Consider the following 15135-nt stretch of genomic DNA (forward strand, 5'->3'; position numbering starts at 1 on the left):
AGCTTTTAAGAGAACACAGCAACCAAAACGCTCTATGAAGCCTCCCGTGACTTGATGTTTGGGAGTTGGGGGGACGGAAGGGCGGATTGTGTCTCTGGAATGATCTAGGGGGAGGGGTTCTCAGAGAGCTCTCTGGGGTGAGAGAATGTTCCAAGGGTGCAGCCTAGCTCCCTCACCCCCCCAATTGGGTCTCCTCCCTAAAAAGTCCTCTGGGTCCAAAGGGGTTGACTGCACTGATGGTTGTACATGAACAAGAAAAAGAACAGAGAGGAGAAAAGGAGGGGGGCAGAAGATTGGACAGGATGGCAAAGGAAGGAGATGCCAAGGACTCTGCACGAGGTGTGGCTGTCCTCAGCTTGAGAACACCGGAGACGAGAGGCATGGCCTACAGTCCCATTGGTCTAAAGCATGATGAGAAAATGCCTGGACCAATGAGCACGAAGCCAAGGCTGGTCAGGGGCCCAAGGACCAGTGCGCCATGTTGTTGAGACCTGCTTATTCACCAGGCAGGGGAAACAGAGTCGTTCAGAATTCCAAGTCATCAGTATACCTGGGAGACGTCTCAAGGGGGCGTTAACCTGAAGACCCTACACCCCACAGCTAGGGTGGAGGGCTGGTCTATCGGATTGTTGGTAGAAACAACAGCAGACTAGAAGTTACCAAGGACGGAAAGGAAAACACGTGTCTCTGCTTCTCTGTGACAGGACAGGACGGCACTTTGATGGTGTAGGTACAGCCCAGCACACCACTCACCAAAACAACACCTGTGACCACCCCTATCTCTTTCCCAAACCCACACCCCCGGTGGGATCCCAGCTGGCCAGGGCTGGCAGCTTGTTGGCTAGAACAGGGGTAGGGAGGGGAGGGCGGAGTCCAGGCGGAGGTCTGGAAGGAGAGGCCAGCCACCTCCTCACTGAGTCAGCCCGTTGAGCAAGAGTCCAAAAGTCCTTCTGAGTTTCTGTCTGGGGCTCATCCTGCTGCCGCCAGAGCACCACGGCTGCAGGGAGGGGGGAGGGGGCTCCATTCCTGCATAACAGACCCCGCCTGAGTGGCATGGTAGTGAAGAGGGGGCACTACTGTCAGCTAGGCTTCCCATGTCTGCCAACTGAAACCCAGAGATGGTAGACAGCATGTTTATCAGGGCTCCGTGGGCAGCGATGGTGAAAACTACGGCCCTGAGACTGACATGCACATTCTGCACTCTGGAATTTCAGTTTTCCAAGCAAGTCTAGCAGATGAAAAGGAGACTAAAGGAAATACAAGTTGACGACAAGGTGGCTTTGCAAATGCACTGAAGACTGGCCAGATGACCCCTGGAGTTTCCAGGGACTTAGGGTGACTGGTAGCTCATGCTGTCTGTCCCTTTATCTCAAGTCCTTTCTAGCACAGAGAAGCAGGCAGCTGGGCCTTCCTCCCACCCTCCCCAGAGGAGGGCAAGATCATCTTAAACTAGGAAGCAGGACCGGGGACTCCATCTAGCAGGGCTGGCAGCTGGCACCTGAAGCCGTTTGCTTTGGACAGAGGGAGGGGGTAAGTGGGAGGGAAGCTATCAATTAGTCACACTTGTTAATTAATTATTAACCACTAAGACGTTGCCTTGAAAGGCTGAAATAACTTGGGCCCTCCCTTACTTGGGGTGGGGGGTGGGGTAAGGAGGGGGCTCAGACTGTGGCAGACAAGAGGGGCATTCGTTCTGAGACTAAGGGGTGTTTTAGCATGCCTCTCCCCCGGTCACGCTCCTCTAAGCTCTGTTATTCACTATGGACCAGAGTCGACTCTGGGCTCACTTGCTGCTCCGAGGAGGGCAAGGAGCACAGGCTCCAAGACCTGTATTCCACTATCAGGAAGTTGTGCAGCTTCCTGAGACAACTGAGGAAGGACTCTGGCCTCCTAAGCCCCAGTTTCCCTCACAAGGACACGAAAAATCAGAAAGACCTAAGGCCCTTCCCAGGCCCTATGTCTGAATTAGGACCTTTTGGGCAATACTAGACAAAGAATAATACCCATACAGACACAGAGCACAGCTCTCCAATATAAGGAACTTTCCCCCAGAGTCCACAAGGGCAGCCCAGACCCACCCAGAAGAGATCAGGCCTTGGTGTGAAAGTTCTTACTTCAGATAAGGGCAGTTCAGGTAACATCCCCACCCACCCCCTCTCCAACTCTGTGTCTCTGTCCCACTGCTGTTTCCAGGCAGCCCAGACACTCAAAAGCTATCCCCAGCAGCTATCATCCGCTCAAAGCTATCCCCAGACAAAGCCAAAGGGAGAAAGAAAGGCTTAGAAGAAAAAGGGAAACTCCAGCATCCTTAACCTCGGGGAAGTCATTGGGAATCCTCCCCATTACAAACGCACCTCCAAAGCCCCCTCTCTGCCCCAGCTCATCTCTGTTGGAAATTTAGGTCTGCTCACAGAGACAGGCTCCCTGTTTCCAAACCCACTAGCAGCCCCCTATTACCCCTGCACCCAGAAATGATCTTAGGGTCAGGGGAATGTTGCCATGTCTGGCTAGGGCTCCCTCCATTTCCTGGTCTACCTGCTGCTCAAACCTTACCCCACCCCACTCTCACCTGCTCCAGTGCTCAGTCCAGATCAGGGAAGACTCCTGCTTCCAGATCAGGGCTTTGAGGTGCCTCTCATGCCACCTCGGGGTCTCCCAGGTCACCAGCAGGCCACCGGGTGTGCTCTTGCTCCCAGGAAGCTCGCCGCATGCTGCTAGCCACCCCCTGGCTCTCTCTCCCTCCCATCAGGTCCCGCCTGCCTGTTGTCCCTCCCAGGCAGCCGGGCCAGGGGAACCAGGTTACCTGTTATGACTTGAGTCAGAGGGGAGGAGCAGGTGAGCAAGTCCTTCCCTGAACTAATCTGGCTGCTGGCAGTTGCCGGCAGGCAGCTCTTAGGCCTCTGCACTTCCGGGCAGAGGGGAGCTGGGAAAAGGGGTTCCCCGGGAAAGAGAACCAGAAGGCAGCAGAGTCAAGTTTCTGTAGGCACAAGGAACCCTAACACAGTCAGTGTGCTGAGCTAAGAGATGCCCTCCAGTCCCCTCCTGTCTATAATTCTTCTTAACTCCCCTGTCTTAATTTCTCTTTCTAGAAATTGAGGAATAAGCCCCTCCCCCCACAAACAAAACAAAAACAAACAAAAACCAAAACAGAGTAAGAAACTCTCAGTCCGCAGGGAGCATCTTGGAAAACTTAGACTCACTGAGTTCTCCTGACACACAGGAATGAAGATCACAACGGATTCTGTCTTTGCCAGATTAGGATCTAAAAGCCTCGCACTGAGCTGGGGGTTGTGGCGGGCACCACTAGCAACTTGCAGTCCTAAATACTTGTGATCTGAGGCAGGAGGATCACATGAGCCCATAGACTAAGGACCAGTCTGGGCAAGAGAGGAAGATGCTATCTGATCAAACAGACAAGCAAACAAAGACAACAAAAACAGAAGGAAAGGGCAGCTGTGAGTTTACGGAACTCCTTGGTAGATCAAGCCACAGGTCTTGGGTTTAAAACCCAGGACCAAGAAAAGAAACAAAGCCAACCGGACAACAGAAACAGGCCAGGGCTGCTTTTTCGGGGACTCTCTGGGGCCTAGGGAGCCGGGGGACAGCGCTGATTTCTTTTCATCTCAGCCACATCAAGAGCACCACACCCCGTTTGCAATCTACATGTACCCCAAACCATGTTGTCCACAGGGCACTGATCCACACTGCCCAGTCAGCCCTTATTCCATACTAGAGCAACAGTCACTTTCAACCTTAGCTCCTTCTCCACACTCACTGAAATGTACCTTTGTCCTTGCAAAAAAGTCAGCCTCCCGGCTCTCTGTCCATGGACCCTCAGGCAAACAAACAAACAAACAAACAAACAAACAAAAAAGTTGCTTGGAATACATTGCTTTGGAGTGGCCAGCAGAGCTGGGGCTGACTGTTGCTGCACCCAGAGGCTAGTTCTCCCAGAGGACTGGCCTGCATCTCTCAGATCTGTATCACATCACCTCCCATCCTCCCCCTCTGGGACCCAGGTCTCAGGACTCAATACACACCCAAGCTCCTTCCTTCTCCCAGCCCCTAAGGACCCCGGCCTCACTCTCCGTGTCCTAGCTGGCTGTTAGGCATCTCCTGTGCACAGCTATGTCCCAGTTGCCACCGCCTTCCACCAACAACCCCATTCCTTCTATACACAACCCCCCCTCCCATACCTTCACATTCCTCTACACACCCTCTTCCCAAACAATGCCAGCCCCAGAGTCCTGCAGGCTGACCACCTCCTCCAAGCAGAAGCTGAGGGGCCCTCACAGGGGACAGACCCTCCCCACTGTGGGGAGCATGCTCTCTGAACCTCTCAAAGAACCCACAGCCCTCCCCATTCCCTCTCCCCCTACCCCTGAAAGTCCTCCACAACACTGCTGTCCCTTCCCATCCCCCAACAGGTTTCTGCGTTCTTCCAGTGTCTCAAAGGGTTTGAGCTGCCTTGCCCATCCCCCAGCTCCAACTAGGGACTGTGGTGGAGTTTATAGAATCAATTCACAGCTCAGTGTTTAATGTATAAAATAGAGACCAATTATGAAGCCCAATTATGCTGAAATACAGTTCTGAAACCATAAGAACATATCATGCATACTTCGTTATTAACATTAAACGGGACCCAGCAACGGGCCGTTTCAAACAACCGATGAATGAAACTCTTTACATACAAATTTACACATTCTCTCATGGAAAAGTCACGGGTGCTGCTGCTGTTGCTGCTGCTGCTGCTGCTGCTGCTGCCTGGGGTGTAAGTTTTAGACGCAACTGAGAACTCTGGCCTCAGGTAACCTCATTTGAATTCAAGGACCAAAAGCAAAATCGGGTTAAGGCCTGTACACACTGGGACATAAATTCTTGAAACTGTCTTCCAGGAAAAGCCTCCAGGCTTTCACTAACGATTCTCAGTGCTTGAAAACCAGCTTTTCAAGAATGGACTTGAGCAGAAGCCAGGTCACTGATATCACAACCCAAACCCCCTCTAGCAGAACATAACCACACACACCCGCACCCCACACCCACCCCAAGAAATAGGTAACCTGCAAAGGGGCAAGCCCGGCAGCCAATCAACAGCCGCCTCACTCTTCGCTACCCACCGATTAGGGAGGAAGTCTTAGCCTCCTGGCCTCCAGCAGGTCAGCTGTGCAATGGAGTTTTCTCTCTTTTTGCAGAAACTCGGCGCTGGCACAGGCTTCCATTAAAGATGGGTAGCAGTCCGTTGTTCGATAATGAACTTACAGACCAACCAACCTCCTTGTACTGATCTTTAACTGGTCAAGACTCCAAGTCAACACCCGGCATCCCCCAAGCCACTAAAATCTAGGGTTTGGCTAGAATTAGCCTGACAAACCAACAGTCCTCCTGCCAAGATGGGTGTTATGAGACGACAGCACCCAGGGATAGGTGGGCACTCTCCCGAGGTAGCTTGGAACTCAGCACCCAACTCTAGGAAGCAGGAAGCTGACACTTTCCCTGATCCCAGGTCCTAGAGCAACTGGCTACACGGACAGGAGAGGAAGTGAGGTTTCCTTGCACTGGAATCCCATCCAGGCGGAAGACGGCCCTTTCCACGAAAACCACCTCTTCCAAACCTTTCGGGTCCAAACTCTTCCACAGACCTGTAACCAAACATACTCCACTCCCTCCGCTGTCCCCGAGGTTTCTGTGATACTCCAGGGGCCAAAGTTTTTAAAACCAAGTCCTTCAGCCTGACCACATCACCCCAACAGCACCCAGCAAAGTACAGCCACCAGCATCCCCACAATTACTTAATGAATTAACAAATCAATGGCCAGCCGCAGGAGCTCACAGCCGGGGATAAAAAGCACGGGAAATAGTCGGGGACTCTCTGGGCAGGAGGGCTGGAAGAATAAGTTTTCTTTCTCCACTCTTCTCTCTGGCCACTAGGAAAGGTGTTCACCTCAACTAAGCCAGGGTGGCGAACTAGGGGTAACAGAGGATGCACCCTGAAACCAAACCTCTAAGGCTCTCGGTAAAAAGCCCCTTTGTCCTGCCCCCCCAGCCCCTCCCCCACCGCGCCCTCTCCTTCCAGGCTGGCCTGGGACTCCGGCTCCTTTTGTTTGCCTGCTTTCTGCCTTCTCGGAACCTGGCCAGGAGATCCACCGACCCGAGGAGAGAATCGAAGGAGAAAGGTTGGCCGTTGGAAACGGCTTTGGGGTAGAAATTCGGGAATTCTCGACCCCTGGGTAAAATTACCCCCTTTCCCTGCAAGACTCCCTCTGCAGAGGATGAAGACCGAGATTCAGGAGCTCGATCCCCCCCACCCCCCAGTTCTCCCGCGCTCTGTACACTAAGTTTCCGCCTTACCTGTCCCACCGAGCTCTGGCGCCCCGCGCCTGCCCCCGCGCCCCCCGCGCCCGTCGCGCAACTTCAGGACCTGTTGGTCCCGCCCATCTTCCCTCTCCCCAAGGCTCCCCCGGGCCTCCCCTCCCCGGAGGTATTTCATTTAACTTCGGCATTTGCAGCATCCCAAATGTTAAAGATCCCAAGACATCTGTCCCCTGGGGCGTACCAAAGGCCCAGTGGAGAGAGGGGAAGATGCTAGAAAGGATTCGAGATTCTGATCCAAGAGACGGGGCGGGGCCTCACGTTGGGTTGGGACAGTGCCAGCCCGAGTGTGCATCTTGCGGGAGCAACAGCGCGAGGGGCGACGCTGCCCCCTATCTCCCGCATTCAGGCGGCTTCTTGGTGGGACACCCCCTGCTAGACCGGTTTCTGAAATCTGGGCGGGCCGAGGCTCGACTAGAGGTCTTAGGGGCCGCCTTTCATCCCCTCGCTCTGGCCCGACTGGGGGCAGTTTTCATTCCGGAGACCCTAGCGTGGAAGAATGAAAGGAGACGGCACGCCCCTCCCCCTCCTCGCCTATCCCTTCTGGCGGCCGGGGACTGTGCCGCGATCAAACCGTGGTCGCCTCCGCTGCTGAGTTCCCAGCCCTGTCCCTTTTGGGGGCGGCGGGCAGAACTCCGGCTTTGGAGGCAAGGCGCACACTCCTAGGCAGCGCCTCCTGCTGCTTGCGACGAGTCCCGTAGGAAGCCATCCATTCATTCAAACTTGCGCTTTCCTCCCCACGCCCCCCCCCCCGCCCCCGGTTTGTTCTGTTTACATTTGTGCTGCTCTTGCCAGGGCCAAGCACGGCGGTTCAAAGTCCAGACTCCTTCACTAGAGGGTTCTTAAGCCTAGATCAAGCTAGTATAAGTTTGAAGACTAAAAAAAAAAAAAAAAAAAAAAAAAAAAAAAAAAAAACAACAACAACAACAACAACAAAAAAGATAGTAGAGGCTGACCCAGGCCGAGGGTCCCCAGAGCCTGGCCAGAGGAGTGTGCTCTCTAAAAAGGGGCCTTCACAGGCAGGATGTACAGGACAGCTTGGCAAAGGAAAACAGCAGGACCTACCAGCTGTAGGAGATTTAAGGTAGGGGTGGGGAGGAGGGAGGAGGTTTTGACAGTTACAAAGGTAACTGGAGGAAAGAAACAATCCGGCTTTTCTGAATCTGTTGGATCCTGGTTCTGAATTGATGCCTCTCCCAAGAAACGCTGTGGCCCTCAAGTTAAAGTAGGGGCTTATGGAAGACAGGTGATTAATGGAGATTTGGCTGATGTCCAACTCACAGTAGGTCCCTAAACTCATCCTGTGGTTATTTCCCCGGTTCCAGAATGTATAATTGGGATAGATATACTTAGAAGTTGATAAAATTCCCACGTTGGTTGCCCTGACCTGTGGAGTGAGGGCGTGAGGGCTATTGTGGTTGGAAAGGCTAAAATGGAAGCCTTTTTTTTTTTTTCCAAGACAGGGTTTCTCTGTGTAGCCCTGGCTGTCCTGGAACTCACTCTGTAGATCAGGCTGGCCTCGAACTCAGAAATCCACCTGCCTCTGCCTCCTGAGTGCTGGGATTACAGGCGTGTGCCACCACTGCCTGGCAAATGGAAGCCTTTAGAGTTGCCTCTGCCTAAGAAAATAATCAAAACCAGTATCGTATCCCTGGAGGAACTGTAGAAATCAGTGCCACCATCAAGGACTTGAAAGATGCAGGGGTGGTGGTTCCCACCACATCTCCCTTTAACTCTCCTATCTGGCCAGTGCAGAAGACAGATGGGTGGTTGGAGAATGACAGTTGAGTATCGAAAACTGAGTCAGGTAGAAACTCCAATTGCAGCTGCTGTTCCAGATAGTGCACTTGCTTGAGCAAATTCAGATATTTCCTGCTACCTGGTGTGCAGCTATTGATCTGGCAAACGCCCTCTTCCTTCTCAGGACCTGTCCATAAGGACCACGAGAAGCAATTTGCTTTCAATTGGCAAGGCCAGCAGTATACCTTTACAGTTTTGCCTCAAGGATGTATTAACTCTCCTGCCCTGTGTCATAGCATAGGAGGTATCTTGATTGTCTGTCTCTTCTATAAAATATCACAATGGTGCACTATATTGACACTGTGCTGATTGGACCAAGGGAGCAGGAAGTAGCAACCACTTTGGACTCACTGGCAACGCATATGGGTAGCAGAAAGAAGATAAATCCAACCAAAATTCTAGGATTGTTTACCTCCGTGAAATCCCTAGGAGCCCAGTGGTGTGGGGCATGCAGAGATATTCTTTCTGAGGTGAAGTTATTGTACCTGGCTTCTCCCACCACCAAAAAGAAGCACAACGTTTAGTGGGTCTGTTTGGATTCTGGAGATATTGCCTTTCTCACTTGAATGCATTACGTAGGCCTGTTTACCAAGTGACTTGCAAAGCTGTTAGCTTTGTGAGGGGTCTGGAACAGGAGAAGGCTCTTTAACAGATCCATGCTGTTCTACCACTTAGACCGTATGATCCAGCAGATCCAACGGTACTTGAGGTGTCAGTGGGAGATAAAGATGCTGTTTGGAACCTCTGGCAGGCCCCTGTAGGTGAATCACAGAAGAGACCTTTGAGATTTTGGAGGAAGGCTCTACCATCATCTGCAGACAATTATTCTCCCTTTGAAAGTCAGCTCTTGGTCTGTTATTGGGCCTTAGTGAAATCTGAATGTTTGACAATAGGACACCAAGTTACTATGTGACTGGAACTGTCCATCATGAGCTGGGTGTTATTGGATCCACCAAGTCATAAAGTAGGACATGCACAGCAGCAGTCTATAGTCAAACAGAAGTGGTATATTACGTGATCGGGCCCAAACAGGTCCTGAAGGCACAAGCAAGTTACATGAAGAAGTTGCCCAAATACCTATGGTTTCTATTCCTGTTTCAATGCTGTCTGCTGCCAAACATGCACCTATAGCCTCATGGAGTGTTCCCTGTGATTGGCTGACTGAAGAAGAGAAGACCAGGACCTGGTTTACTGATAGCTCTGCATGTTATGAAGGCACCACCCAGAAGTAGACAGCTGTAGAATTACATCCTTTCTGGGACAACTCTGAAAGACACTGGTGAAGGTAAATCTTCACAGTGGGCAGAACTTAGGGAAGTACACATGGTATTATAGTTTGTTTGGAAGAAGAAACGGCCAGATTGTTCTGTGACTCATAGACTGTAGCCAAATGGATTGGCTGGATGGCCAGGGGCTTGGAAAGATCACAATTGGAAAATTGGTGAGAAAGACATCTGGGGAAGAAGTATGTGGATAGATCTCTCCAAATGGGCATAGGATGTGAAGATATTTGTGTCCCATGTAAATGCTCACCAAAACGTGACTTCAGCTGAGGAGTTCAGTAATCAAGTGGATAACATGACCCATTCTGCTGGACGGTGGTGGCGCATGCCTGTAATCCCAACACTCGAGGAGGCAGAAGCAGGCAGATTTCTGAGTGCAAGGCCAGCCTGGTCTACAGAGTGAGTTCCAGGACAGCCAGGGCTACACAGAGAAACCCTGTCTCAAAAAAAAAAAAAAAAAAAAAAAAAAAAGAGAGATGACCCATTCTGTGGACAGTCAGCCTCTTTCCCCAGCCATCCCTGTCATTACCCAATGGGCACATGAACAAAGTGGCCATGGTGGCCAAGACGGAGGTTATGCTTGGGCTCAACAACACAGACTTCTACCCACCAAAGCCAACCTGGCTACAGCTGCTGCTGAATGCCAGATCTGCCACCAGGTTGCTGACTGGTCACCTTGGGGGATGGTGCCATATCTGGGACTCAGTGTTGGTCCCAGACTACACTACATTGGACCACTTCCTCTCTGGAAAGGACATTTTGTTTTTACAAGGGTGTATATTTATTCAGATTATGGATTTGCCTTTCCTGCACATAATGCTTCTCCCAAAACCACCATCCATGGTCTTACAGAATATCTTATCCACTGCCATGGATTTCACACAGCATTATATCTGACCAAGGAACTTATTTCACAGTCAGAGAAGTGGCCCACAATCATGGAATCCATTGGTCTTACCATGTTCCCCACTATCCTGAAGCAGCTGGTCTGATAAAGATGGAATGGGCTTTTGAAACATAATTACAGTGCCAATTAGATGACAGTGTTATGAAGGGCTGGGGCAGGGTTCTTCAGAAGGCAGTATATGCTTTGAATCAGTGGCCAATATATGGTACAGTTTTTCCCATAGCCAGGATCCACAGGTCCAGGAATCGAGGGGTGGAAAAGGGAATAGTTCCACTCACTATCACTCCTAGTGACCCTCTGGGAAGTTTTTTCTTCTAGTTCCTGCAACCCTAAGTTCTGCTGGCCTAGAAGTTTTGGTTCCAGAGGGAAGAGTGTTCCTGCTAAGAGCCACAACAAACATTCCATTGAACTAGAAGCTCAGACTTTCCCCTGGTCATTTTGGGCTTCTAATGCCCTTAAACCAACAGGCCAAGAAAGAAATAACAGTGTTAGGAGGCATGATAGCTCCTGATTACTATGAGGAAATTGGATTGCCTCTCCACTAGGGAGGTAAGAAGGATTATGTCTGGAGTGCAGGAGATCCTTTAGAAAGCCTGTTAGCATTACCGTGCCATGTGATTAAAGTCAACGGGGAACTACAACAGCCTAATCCAAGCAGGATGACAAAGAGCACAGACCCATCAGGAATGAAGGTATGGGTCACTCCTCCAGGAAAAGAGCCAAGGCCTGCTGAGGTGCTTGCAGAGAGTGGGGGAAATACAGAATGGGTAGCTAAGGAAGGTACTTATAAATACCATCTAAGGCCACCTTACCAATTGCAGAAATGAGGACTATAAGTGACATGAGTTCTTCTGTGTTTTTTTTTTTTTACTAAAAGAATGTTTCCCAAGAATGACCTATTCTAAATTTACAGTGTATTTGCATTTGCATGAGGGGTAGTTATTTGTTAGGCATTATTATGACCTGATTATTGCTTATGTATTTACAGTTATACAAGAGATAGTTATATCATGTTAGGCTTATTTATGACCTAGTTATTGTTTTCATTTGGACATGAAATATGATTTGTGTCAATCTGACAAAGGGTGGATTGTGAGAGCTATTCTCAATTGGCAATTTGTGTTACAGTTTGTATATGCTCAACCCAGGGAGTGACACTATTAGAAAGTGTGGCCCTGTTAGAGTTGGTATGGCCTTGTTGGAGTAGGTGTACCACTATGGATGTGGGCTTAAGACCCTTACCCTAGCTTCCTGAAAGTCAGTCTTCCACTAGCAACCTTCAAATGAAGATATAGAACTCTTTTTGTTTGTCTGTTTAAAGATTTATTTACTATTACATGTAAGTACACTGTAGCTATCTTTAGACATACCAGAAGAGGGCATCGTATCCCTCACTACAGAAGGTTGTGAGCCACCATGTGGTTACTGGGATTTGAACTGAGGACCTTTGGAAGAGTTACTACTCAGCTCTTAACTGATGAGCCATCTCTCCAGCCCGAAGATGTAGAATTCTTAACTCTGCCTGCACCATACCTGCCCAGATGCTGCCATCCTCTCAACCTTGATGATAAAGGTTGAGATATGATAATGGTTGAGATGATAAACCTCTGATTCTGTAAGCCAGCCCCAATGAAATGTTGTTCTTTATAAGATTTGCCTTGGTCATAGTGTCTGTTCACAGCAGTAAAACCCTAACTAAGACAACTTGACTGAAGCTGGAATGAATACAGATATATCTACAGTCCAGAAATTGAGGACATACCTGTGACCCAGCTCTTGAGGCTGGAAGACACAAGCTCTTGATCCAGATCTTGAAGTAGAAATGACACATGCTCTTAATCTAGATTGACACACACCTTTAATACAGATCTTAAGGCACACCTTTTAGTCTGGGCCATACCTTCTGCTGGAGGCCTATATAAGAACGATGGAAGAAGGATAGATTTGCTCTTTTTCAACTGCTTGCATACTTGACAGCACATCTATTGTAGCCTACTTCTTTAGGATTCCGTCTTACACAGAAGACCAGCTACTAGATTCTTGAACTTCTCATTCATAGCTGCTCATTGTTGGGTTAGCTGGACTGAAGCCTGTAAGGCATTCCAGTAAATTCCATACATATCCCCTTAAGTTCTGTACTCTAGAGAACCCTGACTAATACGAGACCCAAGAGGAGACATGTGGGGAACTTTTAGAGCTGAGGTAAAGGATAGCTTTGGAGTTGACATTATTATTTGTGAGTGTTCCTAATGATTGCAAACCTGACAAGATCTAGACTCAGACACATGAGTCTATGGGAGCCAAACCCATTCAAACCACAGCACTGACCTTCTGAACTCCCACCAGAAGGGCAGCAGAACTTGGCAGCTTCATCTGTAGAAAACTGAATTAACACGCATGGAAGATGCAAGTGCCAGGCTTGCACCAAGCCACTCAGGCCAGGCAGTGTGTGGAAGGGTCAGAGTCCCTGCAAGGAGGCCATTTTGAGTAACTGTGAAAGTGAGGTCTAAGTTGCTTGCAGTGGAGCTCCTGAGATGCTGGAGATGCTAAGACCATGGGTGTAATTGCTATTCTTGGTTGTCAATCTGACTATACCTGGAATGAACTGCGATCCAAAATGAAATGAAGGACACACCTGTGAGTGATTTTCCGCTTGGTTGAACATGGGTGAATCTACTTCTAATCCTGACCTTTGAGGTAGGAAGACACACACAACTGATCCAGATTTTGAGGCAGGAAGACATATGCCTTTGATCTGAATCTTAAGGCTGGGAGACACACCTTTAATCCAAATCTTGAGACGGGAAGGCACACCTTTAATATGGGCCGTATCTTCTGCTGGAAGTGTAATTATGTGATGACATAGAAGAAGGAAGCTTTTGCTCTCTACCTGTTTGCCCTCACTTTGCTCGCACATCCATTCCTTCACTGGCAAAACGTAGAGCCTCTTTCTCTTTGGGAGATCCCAGCATATATAGAAGACCAGCTGAGACACTCAGCTTTGTGTGACTGAGCAACTACTAGATTCTTTTCATCCACAGCTAGCCACTGTTGGATTAGCTTGGACTGTGGCCTATAAGTCATTCCAATTAATCATATATTCATATACACTTTCACATACACATATACATCATACATATACAATTCACATATGCATTTACATTCACATACACATACATATCATACACATTCACATACACATTCACATTCACATACACATACATACACATCATACACATTCACATACACATACACATATATACACATATACATCATACACATACACATTCACATACACATTCATATACACATACACATATACATACACATACACACATACACATCATACACATACATATACATATACAAAGAGGGGGAATTCATTCTATAAGTTCGAATACTCTAGACAACCCTGACAGTATGACATCTGCCAAGAAATAGAGTCCAGGAGAGAGGTACTACGTGTTTTACAGACAGAATAAATGGAGAGGCGAGGCTACCCAAGCCCTACGGAATCCTAAGATTCCATCAGGAGCCTCAGATGCCAGACCTGTTGCTACAGCATTTGGAGTGTCCCTGCTGGGATTTGGTCTTTCTTTCCCACCATTTCTTCCTATGACCCAATTCCTGCCAGTTGAATATTTATTCCATGCAATTGTATATTGGAATTAGATAATTTATTTTTTATTTCAATGTTACTCAAGAGAGTACCTTGAATCTTGGAACAGACTTAGACTTATGAATAGTATTAGAACTGCTAAAAGTTATGGAGACTTTTGAAGTTAGACTAAATGTACTTTTCTTCATGAAATGGCCCTGAGCTTATAAGGACAGGGAGCCAAAGGTTATGGCTTCAAAATAATAATGTTTGTGCCAAGGTGACAAGGGGTAGACATGTGATGGCTAATGTTGTCAGCTTGACAGATTCTAGAATGACCTGTGGGAAGACTATTTGCGTTAACTGTACAGGAGTGTTTAGACAATCCTGACTAATACAGTAGGACATCTGTCAAGAAGAAGAGCCCAGGAGAGATGGCACACACATACACATACATACACACACACACACATACACGCACATGTACACGTACATACACACATACACATACACAAACACACATACACACACATACACACACATACACACACATACACACACATACACACACATACACATATACACATACACACATACACACACACACATACATGTATACACATACACACACATACACACACATACACATACACACACACACTCACACACATACACATGCACATGCACATGCACATACACATACACATATAGAGAGGAGAGTAATTCATTCCATAAGTTGGATTAACTGAGTTAGGAAGACACACCCTAAATGGGGGTGGCAGTATTCCATGAGCTGTGGTCGTAGGCTGACTTTAAAACGAGGAAACCGAGCACCCACACTTCTGGAGTTCTTTCCTGTGGATGCACAGTGCTCAGCAGCTTCACACTCCTGCCACGATCTCGATCTCGTCCTCAAATTGCGAGCCAACAAACCATTTCTTGGGTTCCTTTTATCACAAGCATTTTATCACAGCAACAAGAAAATCTATAACTACTCACAGAAAACAGTGGTTTATGACACAGACCGGTGACCCAGCCCTGGCTCCACCACACACTCACTGATACCTTTTCCATAGATGAGATCTTCCTGAAGGTACAAACTCTGAGCTCATTTAGAAAATGCCAGCTGCCCACATGAGCAGAGGCAGAAATGGAGTCTTTGGGGGTCAGGAGAGTAA

This window comes from Apodemus sylvaticus, chromosome 12, assembly GCF_947179515.1.
Source record: "Apodemus sylvaticus chromosome 12, mApoSyl1.1, whole genome shotgun sequence".
In the NCBI taxonomy this organism is placed as follows: Eukaryota; Metazoa; Chordata; class Mammalia; order Rodentia; family Muridae; genus Apodemus; species Apodemus sylvaticus.